Source organism: Leptidea sinapis, chromosome 25 (assembly GCF_905404315.1).
Source record: "Leptidea sinapis chromosome 25, ilLepSina1.1, whole genome shotgun sequence".
Lineage (NCBI taxonomy): Eukaryota > Metazoa > Arthropoda > Insecta > Lepidoptera > Pieridae > Leptidea > Leptidea sinapis.
In genome coordinates, this window is record NC_066289.1 from 1,010,118 (window position 1) to 1,023,500 (window position 13,383).

At 33.4% G+C, this 13,383-nt stretch overlaps 1 protein-coding gene across 2 annotated transcripts in view; it reads right to left on the reverse strand.

Moving 5' to 3' along the window:
- Nucleotides 1–11,902, reverse strand: part of LOC126972231 (D-beta-hydroxybutyrate dehydrogenase, mitochondrial) — an 86,533-nt gene extending 74,631 nt beyond the window's left edge. Inside the window, exon 1 of one of the 2 annotated variants that reach the window (XM_050818876.1) lies at nt 11,791–11,902. The gene's annotated coding sequence lies outside the window, so the exon portion shown is untranslated. Of the gene's footprint in view, nt 1–11,656 lie in introns of both variants that reach the window. The other variant, XM_050818877.1, reaches the window with a different exon arrangement.
- Nucleotides 11,903–13,383: the final 1,481 nt, after the last annotated feature.

Sequence of the window (13,383 nt, forward strand, 5' to 3'; positions counted from 1 at the left end):
TTGATATAGCAATCGTTTCTAAACGAGATACACAAGATAAAGTATCAAACTCGATTGTTCAAGTCTAAGGTTCAGTTTATTCAATTTGGATCATCAGTCATTCCTTTTGCGTAAACAACTACCTACACGGAGAAACTTTTCGTTGAGCTTAAGGGTACGCTAGTCGACGGCCCAAACTCGTTGTTAGATTCGGATAAAATGCATGCTATCTCATCCAACACCATGTGCGAAAGTGATACACGCTGTAAAGAGCAGTAAGAAGCGAAGTGCGCTCAGATAAACACCCCAGTATAATAAATAATGATTTATAAAGGATATTTTTAAAAATTCCTGAATAAACCGGTTCAAAATAAAATTATTTACATTTTCAAGTAATTTATCTATCCCTGTATGGTAGCATTTTTTCCATTTTCAAACTCCATAAGTTGTTAATTAACGCCCAAAGATGAGTTAAAATTACTGTTGAAATATGGAAGTTTCAGCGCCTATAACTTTCAATACATTTTTTTTACTTTTTTGTCTCCATACAAGACTAATAGTCACACAAATAAGAATTACTTTTTATTTTAAACATACACCGTCAATCAGCGTCGTAATGCCATACTGAGTTTGTATAGAAGATTGATCGACTAGCGCATCCTTAACCAAAGGAATGGGAAGTTTTGAAAGTAAAGCAACCTACGAGACTTCCTGATTCTGAAAATCATGCTGATTCTGCGTCACGTTCAATTTATGCCCAATTTTTACACTAATGATATTCAGATAAGAGTAATAGTTGTTTGAAAAATTACTGATTGAATGTTGTTACGCTTTTCTGAACTTTTCTTTGTAATTTTTAGAAAAATCTGTGGGAGGCTGCCTATACCCATCTAGCCGGCATCCTGTGTTGCCGTTATGTGTTTACCAGTAATGGCTCTGTAGCTAGAGAAAATACTGGGCTAATGAGACTGAACAACTTATATCTCAAAATGTCACATGAGCGCACTTGCGATGCCGTCCAGAAATTTGGGTTTTAATCAAGAATCTGGAGCGAATGACTACTCAATACAAATATAAGTGAAAACTTCTTTAACATCGTTGTGATTTGAAAGTTGATGAAACGAAAAAGCGAGACATTAAAAAGAGACAGACACATAAATTCATAAGATTTAACGTGGAAGAAAATGAGATAGGAAGCATTATGCACTGTTTAGGTACCAGGCGATCATAGTTGAAGAAGAGATTGTCTTGATGTATGACGCGAGTATACCTTATATACTTAGGTCACGCGCACGATGTATTACAACATAGACACCAGGCGAATATAAATATGGTAGCAGTGATTTTAATGTCTTTCATAGCCAAAGACGTTCTATACATAAGAACGTCATCGTTCACACCGGTTAGAATCAGGTGTTATTCTAGCAATATGTACCAGGACTTCATATACAGTTTAAAGGTTCATACACAATGCAGGTTTCACATAATCTGACATGTGTACTTTGTTCGCACACAATTTTTTTGAAGTATTTTTTGACTTTTCACTCAATTTAACTTTTAGTGTTATACCAAAGCGCGAATGGCACTTCCCCATTGATAAAATACATCTCCATTAGATCAAATCTTTCATCACTGGTTAAATCCGTTGAGCTTGTGGTTTACGCGAAGAGATAACATAATTTAAAATTAGAATATAATAATGTGAATATAAACGGAAGATTATTTACAATGCGAGTATGTGATGAAAAAATATCGAGCAACATGTAGGACAAGTTATATGTAATGCAGTTATCAATTAAAGATATGAATCAATTTATTTAAATCCAACTTTTGCTAAAGTTTTTCGTGTTTACGTTCCGGTGTTAACAGGCATAGAGTAAAAGAGACTACTTAGTAATCAAATAAAAGTGTCAAGTTCAAATAAATTATGTATCTATTTATATTTAAACAAAATTAGATCTGTAAAATACACGCACACATATACTACAGTAAAAGCGCTTTATATGAAACATCCACTGCTTGATAAAAGGTTTAATTCTTCCTTCCCTACGGGTCTTGTCCCACTGCTAACGAGAAGAATACTTTCTCGCGTAAGAAAAGCATAATAGACGTTAATCCCTCATGAAAAAAAAAACAAGTGTATTATTAATATTGTATCGCTGGCTTACACTACCCTGCGAGAACGCTCTACATTAGTTTGTCGAAGCAACAAGTATCAAACTAACAAACTATTTCAAAATTTAATAAAAGGCATTTATTTACTTAAAATTTATTCCTTTAGAATCATTTTTAATTGCATTTCTAACACTACCACTTCATGAACAAATGGCGCTCTTAGAGAGAAGAAGCGGTGCAAGAAACTCTCCCAGCATTCTTATTTGCACTCTTTTAATAAAATATACAATATTGTACTGCCATTGTTATTGTTATAAAATAATGTAGTCCAAGGCTGTCCGATCACTTAGATATTCAGTTGTGGAGTAGTAGGATTTACGACGGAGCCATTTTTTAAATAAAACATTTAAATTTATTTACAGGTCATGCTTGAACAGTGTATACATTTACCCTTAAAGCTATTATTTATCAAAATACATATTTTCCAACCAAAAAGTGATGAATTAATTCACTCTTCCAATGTAGAATTGGGTAAAACCAATATATATCTTTGCATGTCAAATATTTACTAATAAAATTCTTCATAAGTCGAAAACTTAACAACACAATTTTTTACACGTCACCCTTGAACTTCGTCTTATCGAGCTTCAAGTGTATCATTTTACGAGCGATAATAAATATTCACTATAAAGTAAATCCCTTTGTGGGAAATTTGATACGATTAGATACTATAATATGATTATGAACTGAATTTTAAATAACTTTTAATCATGCCTAAAATATCGTTTCATAGACTAAGTACACTTTGATGTACGCTTTAGTGAGTGTAAACACATTCACAATATTTAGAAGCAACTTTGTTGATTCTGCTTTTCGAAAATATTATGCGAGAACACTAAAGTTTATTATTTCTATCAAGGTTATACTTAGTCTGGCCATAAATACTGTTACAATTAAAAATAAACAAAATATTACATTTGAATTTGGAATCTGTCATTTTATATGATTGTTGATTTTGCGATATTAAAATGGAGTGGGTGATTTTGAGAACCGAATCGCTTTGAGTGTATTATACACAGTAGTAAATTCTTAAAAACTCTCCATACGCTTGAAATGTTCCTCCCCAGGACTTCATCAGAGCTGAAGACTGGCCGTCGTCTAGTCCCGATGCTAATCCGCTGGATTATGATTTATGGTCAGTTTTAGAGATAACGGCTTGCTCTAAACGCCATGATAATTTGGAGTCCCTAAAACAATCCGTACGATTGGCAGTAAAGAATTTTCCCATGGAAAGAGTGCGTGCTTCTATTGATAACTGGCCTTAACGTTTAAAGGACTGTATTGCAGCCAATGGAGACCACTTCGAATAAGCTTTTTATATTTTAAATTGTTTTTTATTTATGTTTCAAACTAACACACTGTAAAAGTAATAAAAGTTATTTGCAGTCGAAAAATTATTCAAGTATTGAACAGAAGAATTAACGTAAGAAGTCAAGTTTGAGTTGGACACATACAAAGTCAAAGTCAAAGTCAAAAAAACTTTATTCACTGTAAAACTTTATAAGCTATTTAATGCAAGTCAGGATGAAGTACAAAAGTTACAATAGCATTCAAATGAGTATAACATTATTTATTAACAAAATTTAGAACATTAATTCCAACTATCTTTATCATTCAAATAATCTTTCACATTATAATAGGCCTTAGATGTTAATTAATTTTTTACGATACATTTAAATTTTTTAATAGGTAATATTTTTATTTCATTTGGGAGTTTATTATAAAATATAACACAATCCACTTTAAAAGATTTAGCAATTTTACGGAGCCTAGTAGATGGATAGTGTACATCACTATTCTTTTTAAATTGGCTAATATTTTTATGAGCGTATAGGAGTTTCTCGTATATGTACTGGCAGCGTACTGTCATAATATTTATTTCACTAAACTTTTCACTCAATGTATTATGTTACATATATCAAAAATATATATTCGTTGGAATAATATAGGCTTTATTGCATAATGTTACAACTCTCAACTAGTGTGATATTTGTCAAGTCTAAAAGAAAAGCTCTCCCGAACTGTAACATCAGCGTGCGCTGAAGTCATGTTTAATGTTACGGTTATACAATTGTGATCTGTGTCGGTTTATTTGTATGTTTGTGCGACCATCACGAAATACTCACTGAAGAAGAAACTTTCTTTTGAGATACATTTTGCGTTTATTAGAAAATCCTTAAAAGCCGGCAACGCTATTGTGATTCCTCTGGTGTTGCAAGAGAATGTGGGCGGCGGAGATCACTTAACACCAGGTGACCCGTTTGCTCGTTTGTCCTCCTATTCCATAAAAAATCCATCGACAGAATCAATTTTAAGCCTCACAGCGTCGAGTGTCCCGCTGCGTTGAATATGCAGTGTCATCTGTGGCACGAATGCACAATAATTGTGGACTGTATGGCGCGGAGAGCGGAAACAAAGTCGCGGGTACAGTTGTGTATGTGTCACACATAAAAAGCAAGGTTTAAAGAAATAGACAACCTCCAAAATGCCTTAAATTTTAGCGTGACATTTTGACTATTAAATAGGATTTTGTTCTCAATTTGATTGGATTTTATCATTGGAAGTAATGCAAATTTATTTTTGCCAGGGAAAATTCCTCAATCTGTTCAGCGGTTTCAGACAAAAGCCGGGACAAACTAACAGAGAAACAGAATTTTTATAATAAATCGAAACCAAAGATCCAGTATAAATACAAAGAGGTGAAAAATTTCCCAAAAATTACAAGGATAGAAATACAAATAAACTCGATATAAAAATAGGCGCCAAACCCGAAAATCAACAAGAATTCCAATTTCAAGAAATAAAATCCGTTGACGTCACAATAGAATTCATCGAAGTCTAGCTTGGAAGCTTTATGTGTCTCAGTGAGCTCAAACAAGATAAAAGTGAAAGCGAACTTTATGATTCTGTTTTCAACGTTCAGGGATTAAAGTGTGCGTGGGATTGTACATTTAGAAGACTCAAATTGCAAGCCGTTTAAGATGTTAGCATTTATCATGTTACCCAGACATTCCTATAATACGTACTTCTGTATTGCATATTGCAGCAGTTATATTGAAGTATTTGTTGCTATAGTGCCCCATTAATATAATTTTAAGAATTGTGGAATAGCTATATATTTATATGGATACCTTTAATAAAACCTTCAATGCAAAGTTAAGGTTAAGTACTTACTAAAATAGAAGTAATGGTTAGTTTTATTATAAAAAAAACTTTCGCTCTTTAAAGTGCAGTGAATCCAATAATAGCATCTCTGCATCTTAGACATTTTTAACCGACTTCAAAAAAGGAGGAGGTTCTCAATTCGTGGGTGTGTTTTTTCAAATACCAATACCTATTTAATCTGTTAATTGAACAAAACAATGATGTTCCACACTTACTGTAAAATAAAAAAATAAGATAAATCTTATTGTAGTGTAATTTGTCTGATATGAGTTAAAATATTGTTGTGGTGGTGCGTATGGGTTACGGGACACCTGATTAAGAGGTTAAGTGATCACCGTCGCCCACAGAGAACAGGAGCGCTGCCAGCCTTTTAGAAAAGTATACACAATCTTTGAAAGGTACCTATGTCGTTTCATCCTGGATTCCCCGCACTAGGAAACTCATCCTTCCTTGTCATCAGTCCTTGATAAATCTACGAAGTCTAAACGAAATATCTCTATTTAAAGTGGGCCAAAATCCCAAAAAAAATGCCCAAATGAGTCGGTTACAAACAAACATACATACAGGTGAAGCTAATAAAAAGCGTGTAATAAAATGGGTATTACCATTTCATGACTTTTATGGAGATGAAAAATAACTTTGCAGTCTGATCTACTTACAATACTGCTTACTTAATATTGAGTTTTATTTAGTTCCACAAATTTGAGTTGGCAACACTGCTTTATTTGACAGCGAGATGAAATCTTTCAAGATTCAACTTGCGCAGAAACGAGCGTCGTATGCGCTGAAGCACAAATTGAAATTGATATTGAATATTGTATAAATCTGCCACGACAATAATATAATAAATATACCACTGCTTCACCCGATTAACGCTGTAAAAATCTTTCCTTTCTTATGAACAAAGTTTTATCTGTTCTGAACAGAATAGAAAAGGAAATGGGAAGTCATTATTATTTCCTACAACGTTACCTGCAAAGGAGGTCTTAGTAACAAATAAGAATACACGGAAAACTTGTTTCGTTTTAGTTACACTGAAAATGGATGCTGTGGAATAAAATATTTTGACTACCTAATGTATAAATACTATTATGTAACGGGTGGCTACCACCCGCCCCAAGTTCCCTTCAGTTTTCATATTTTATATATCACAAATTATATAGAGCTCGCCCGTTAATGATATTTAAATCACAATTTTCACTCTTTTCTATTTCTGTTATTATCTAGCTAGTAAGTGATGTAATGTTTTGTAGATTTTATGTTAACAATAACAAAATTCTAAATATAAAATAATTTTATAATCAGTGAATTTTGTGCGTTTGGAAAACAAACACAAAAAATCAAATCTATTTTCTTCATAACGAACTTAAGTACACATACAAACGCAAGTACACACAAGTTACAAATTTTACACGTTGAACATCTTCAAGTTCCGAAATTCGTCAGAAAATATTTGACTGTGACATATCATTTGGGGTGAAATTTCCAAAAATAACCTTAGTCATTAAAAGAACCTATGCACAAAATTTCAAGGCAGGCTGTGCTCTCCCTACGTATAAATTTACGTTTTTCCACTTCCTCGGGAATTCTTAAAAACCTTATGCCACGTTGTGTGTCAAAGCTGTAAAACCTCTTAAATGAATATTCAAATTGCTTATAAACGTAACCAGGCAGACATAATAGTAATCATTTAATGAATGGTTCGGTTTTCACAAACGATATAGTATACCAAACTATCGTTTAAGTAGCTGCTAATCTGGATTAAAAACATGATTCTCTATTACCCCGGAAACTTTGTAAACAAATTTCATAAAGTGAAAATTCATAATTTTGCCAAAAATCTTGGATTACAAAAGAGAAACCAAATTCATTCTCTGAATTTCGTGAACCATGGAATTGATTTCCATATAGTAACAATAATATTTACAATATTAGTTAGGATTTTGGTCGGTGGTCATCATAGATTTCACAAATAATCCCAAATAAGTATTCTTCCATTCCTTCCTTAAGAAGAGAACCTTGGAAATTATCAATTTTCCTTCCATAGAATTCTCTGTATGAAAATGCGCGCGCATCTTAAAATTTCACTCTCATAATTTTCTCATAACGCGCCTTTCACACTTTTTTGTGTGCCAGTGAAGCTATTTTTGCTCGATCTACGATTGACCAGGGCAACCGCGTACAGTGTTGATTTGGACTGAAATGTTTTCCACATGATTTATAAGTGATGATATAATTGAGTGATTGTATACCCACATCACAATCATTCGTAAATATTAATATAGCGAGCGACCTTCTTGTGTTACTAATGGAAAATGGTTAAAGCAAGTAGTTAAGTACCTACCTACCTCGTTGGAGTAGTGTTTGGAAAATCGATACTTTTTTAATGAAAATAAGGGACTGGCAGTTGATACGCCTTGCCTATTACAATGCAGTGCCGTTCAGGATTCTTGAATAACCCAAAAATACTGAGCGGCACTACAACTGCGCTCGTCACCTTGAGACGTAAGATGTTAAGACACATTTGCCCAGTAATTTTACTAGCCAGGGCGCCCCTAGACCGAAACACAATAATGTTTACACATAACTGCTTCACGGCAGAAATAGGCGCCGTTGTGGTACCAATAATCTACCCGGCATCCTATATGCCGGATAGATTATGGGTTCCGCAACGCCGCCTACGAGTATTTCTGCCATCAAGCAGCACTGTTTCGGTCTGGAGGGTGCCGTTGCTTCTGAAATTACAGGGCAAATGAGACTTGACATCTTATGTCTCCAGGTGACAAGCGCAGTTGTAGTGCCACTCAGAATTTTTGCTGGCGGTAAGTGACATGTTTCTAAAGGAAACATTTTCGATAAGAAATATAAAATACAGCTGTACGAAGAAACAAAAGAGGACTTTAATGTCAAAATTCTCAGGATTTTCACCGACGGCTCGTAAACAAGGTCTGGCACACTGATACGGAGTGTTCTCGGAACATGTAAACATAAAAATAGCCGCACCAGTAGGAGCTCATAAACTGTCTTCCAAGCAGAGTGCATCGGTATCATAGAAGCGGGTACAGCTACTTCGGCTCGAAAGGTAAAGGATTACTCCATCCGCATCCTCTCAGATTGCAAATCAGTACTACTAGCTCTAAAGCAACACTATCACCTCAAAGCTAATATACAACTGTCACCAGTGTCTGATGGAGTTATGTGCAAAAAACAATCAAGTAACTCTTCAATGGATAAAGAGTCACAGTGACTCACGCGGCAACGATGCCGCTGATGAACTGGCCAGGAATCTGGCACTAGACTTTGGCGAGTCATCATGTCCTGAGGATGCTCGCGTATAGGCGAAACACGTGTCGAATTGTTTTAAGACAAATATTGGCGGAATTAACCACTAAGGAAAACTTAAAACATTTGGATAATTATGGATTTCCGCAAAGTAATGCCTACTTAAATATTTTTTTTTGATAACTGTTTAGCCAAATTGCTATATATTTTTGTTTATTTTGCACTACTTCCAAAACGCAAGACTACTATTAAGTCCTGACTGAATATTAGACCTAAAATACAAAAGTAATTTAATAAAATATAAGGTTTACGTTTTCGTATATTTTGTACGGATTGACGTACCTTTTTAACGAATATTTTTTTCGCGCCTAACAAAAAGCTGAAAAACTTTTCTAAAAGCCCTTTTTAAGAACTTTCCTTTATTCAAAAAACACAAAATTTTCTTTCAGTACTTTGAATGTAAAGTAAAAACATTAGGTTAACTAACAGAATGGCAGTTATTTTTTCGTCAAATTTTGTGTACTTCACTCATTGTTTTAATATTATATATTATTGAAGGTTTTTTCAAGCTCTGTTAAGACGTATTGTACCACCTCTTTTACAAACAAACTTGATCAAACTTTTTAGGCTTTTATCGTTTATACTGGAAAAATATTTTAATGGAATGAAATGAAACGTATTTCTTTAAAAAAATTCTTACTACGATTGCTTATAAAACGATCTAGATTTCAACAGCTAAAACTTTTATAGTTATCAGCACAGAAATACTTATGTACTTAAGTTAGTACGTACCAGTGGGAGGCTCTTTTGCACAGGATGCCGGCTAGATTATGGATACCACAACGGCGCCTATTTCTGCCGTGAAGCAGTAATTTGTAAACATTACTGTGTTTCGGTCTGAAGGGCGCCGTAGCTAGTGAAATTACTGGGCAAACGAGACTTAACATCTTATATCTCAAGGTGACGAGCGCAATTGTAGTGCCGCTCAAAATTTTTGGGCTTTTAAAGAATCCTGTGCGGCACTGCATTGTAATGGGCAGGGCGTATCAATTACCATCATCTAAACGTCCTGCTCGTCTCTGCTCGTATTTTCATAAAAAAAAAAGTTGTACTTCTTTAAGACATCAAATATGCATTTATAGATTTTGAGAAAATACACGGTCATCAAAGACGGTTTGAATCATACATTATTTTATTGCAAATGTATTTCACAATTTTGTACGAGGTCAAAATACATTGAAGAATAAGGGAAAGTTATAATAGAATCTTTATTATGTATACTAGTTCATTTTTAAGACAACGCCGTTGTTAACAACTGTGCTCTTGTATGTGTGTCTGTGTGGGAAAATACTTGAAAAAACCGGTTTTCCCTCGGTTAAACACCCACAAAGCCCCACCACATGCATAAATTTCATTTAATTAAAAAAAAATGCTGCGACAGATTCTTGCGCCGCTTCTTCTCTCTCAGAGCGCCATTTGTTTCCGAAGCGGTAGTAGTATCAAGTATATTAGAAATGACATGAAAAGGAAATGTTAAGGAATAAATTTTGATAAAATAAATGCCTTTTGCCTTTTTCATCCAAATCACTACAGCTGTTTCCGAGATAGGCGCTAGAAAGTATTCGATATAATATTAAATTATGCTAATTACCTCAAGAATTAAAAAAAAAGGACTCTGTTACATAATAGTATATAAAAATAATATCAAAAAGACTATTATAGTACCATAATTGTTAAAACTCTTAATAATGGACATTAATAATTAAGTTACACGTATTTAAATGTCATTCGTACATTCAACCCATTGTAATTACCGTGTTCTCTATTAATTATCATTTAAAATTGAAATGATCTCATTATCACTTGATAATTAATTATGTACTCACAAGCAATTCAAATAATATCTATACCGAATTTAAATGTTATTTAATATGTGTGCGTGTCTAATTATTAAAAGGCATAAAAGACATAAAATTCTTTTCTCAAAATTGATTCCTTTAGAATTCTTTTTGATGTCATTTCTTATAACACTAGATACTACTACCGCTTCGGAAACAAATGGCGCTCTGAGAGAGAAGAAGCGGCGCAAGAAACTCTCCCAGCATTTTTTTTTTTTGCGCTCTTTTCAATAAAAATATACAATATTGTACAGTCGCTATAAAATAATCACAATCTAGTCCCAGGCTATCCGATCATTTAGATATTCAGCAGTGGAGTAATAGGATTTACGACAGAGCAATTTTTTTATAAAACATTTAAATTTATTTATTGTAGCGCTGTGTACGACTAACGGGTTATATTAAAGGGATAGGTAATATTGGTTTTGTGTGAGCTATCTGCATTTTCAAAGTCAAAGGCGAATAAACTTTATGTAAACGGGCTTAATAATATAGAACCTGCGTTTTTGAGTCGTCATTATAAAAATAAGAATCTCAACAGCCACTCTTTTAAATCAAATTATTTTACAATGGCTGTTGCCTTGCCAATGCATATGCATTTCAAATTAGTTTGTAAGATGCTGTAGGTATCCAATATTTGTAATTTGTTCAAAGTAAAATGCGTTTCAAATATGAAATTATTTTATAAAAAGTAATGAAAAAAAAAAACTGTTACATTCATTAATTAATTTACTAAAAACAAATAGTTTTACTAACAATTACATGTATTTTTTATGTAAAATGTACAAAACTAAGAAAAATCTATTGAAACAAATCGAAAGTTCTGGATATCTCGGTCGAAATTCCCAGTCTCGTCAACAATAGCTAATTATCATTAAGGTTACCCCTCAACTACAAAAATTGCTCAATATTGATCCTGATAGAATGACACTTAGGAGGAAAGGAGCTTCAAACAAACTTCTTCAAACTCTTTACCGTACAAAAATATATCCAAACGCAGAAGATATCAACCTAGATTTATGTGTTATACCAATGTAACTTATTGAAGCAATAATTAATATTTTCATTATTCTTCCTACGAGATCAATCCATTGACAAATCGATCCAATTATACAGTTTTCCGACTGAAGTTTATAATAATACAATAAATACGTTACCAGTTGATTGGTTTTAGCGTACACAATCAAAATATATCTAAAGATGTACAATCACTACCACAGGGCACAATATCTATCACAAATTGCAATCAGACAGCGACTGTTACATAAATATCTAATTTAAAATGACATACTTTGGCTACCGAAATAAAGTGCAGAGCGTGCGAGAGTTTAGACGGAGCAGCGTCGACGATGGCGCACGGACTTCCACTGCACTGTTCACACGAGCCCATCCCAGAGCAATTTATATATAACTTGTTATTTTGTATAAATTTATCATCTCACAAATATATCGATATTGGATACGAGATGATACTCGCCCAACACGATCTTTGCAAACACGTCATTGGACAACCAGTAGAAGGCTGCATTGCACAGGATGCCGGCTAGGTTATGGGTACCACTATAAAAATGATAATTATAAATAATATGGACGAAATGATTAAATGGCTTGGTGTTAATAATCTTAAAATAAATCTTACTAAATCGAACTACATGACATTTTCAAATGCTCTACGTAATAATTTAAAAATAGAATATAATGACGTCATTATGGATGAAAAAAAGAAACTTCCTTTTTAGGTATTATTTTAGACAATGAACTTAAATGGACATCACACATAAATAAGGTCTGTGGTACAGTAAATAAATTTGTTTATGCCCTGAGGCGTCTACGAAAAATTACAGATTTAGGCATCAAACTGTCAGCTTACCACGCTCATGTTGCATCTATCTTGAGATACGGTCTTATAATTTGGGGTAATGGCGTGAATATCCAAAAAGCATTTATTGCGCAAAAAAAATGTATCCGTGCGATTTGTGGGGTAGGTTTGTACGATTCGTGTAGACCGCTGTTTATTAAATTAAAATTGTAAACCTTATCGTGCCTATATATTTAATAAATTAGTATTTTTGTAAAGAGACATAAATATCTTTTCACCACTGCCAAGGAAATGTATGGCCGCGACCAACGACATCAAAATAGACTTGTATACAAAAAGGCACCCAGGACTACTTTGTTTACTAAAAATTGTCATGCCCTATGTGTATTCAAATATTTAATAAACTTCCCGATGCTATTAAAATGTTAAATATCGGTCCTTTTAAAACTCAATTATATGAATGCCTAATTAATTACAATTTCTATGCTGTATCTGATTTTTTAAATTTGTGATTTTCTTTTTTAAAATGATGATTTTAACTGTGACTTCATATGTATATGACTCTAGCTGACCTAGCAAACGTTGTATTGCCAATATTAAAATCGCGATACAAAAGTAACTGTTGATCGTAGATGGGTAAAAATTGGAAGTTGTGTGCATTTTTAATGCTGACTCATAATCAAACAAATTTAAAAAAAAAATAGTGTGGACCACTCTTAACATTTAGGGGGGTGAAAAATAGATGTTGTCCGATTCTCAGACCTACCCAATATGCACTCAAAATTTCATGAGAATCGGTAAAGCCGTTTCGGAGGAGTTCAATGTTTAACACCATGACACGAGAATTTTATATATTAGATGTATATTTTGTGTAGATGCTTATATAATGTAACAATGATATATTATGTGCTGTAACGTTAGAATTTTATTATAATTTAATGATGTGGAGCTGATGTGATTTGCATGCCCTTTTTGGCGAATGTGTTGTTGATTCGTATAGTATTTTTTGTTAACTTCTAAACCTACATTATGCAAATAAAGATTATTATTATTATTAACACAACG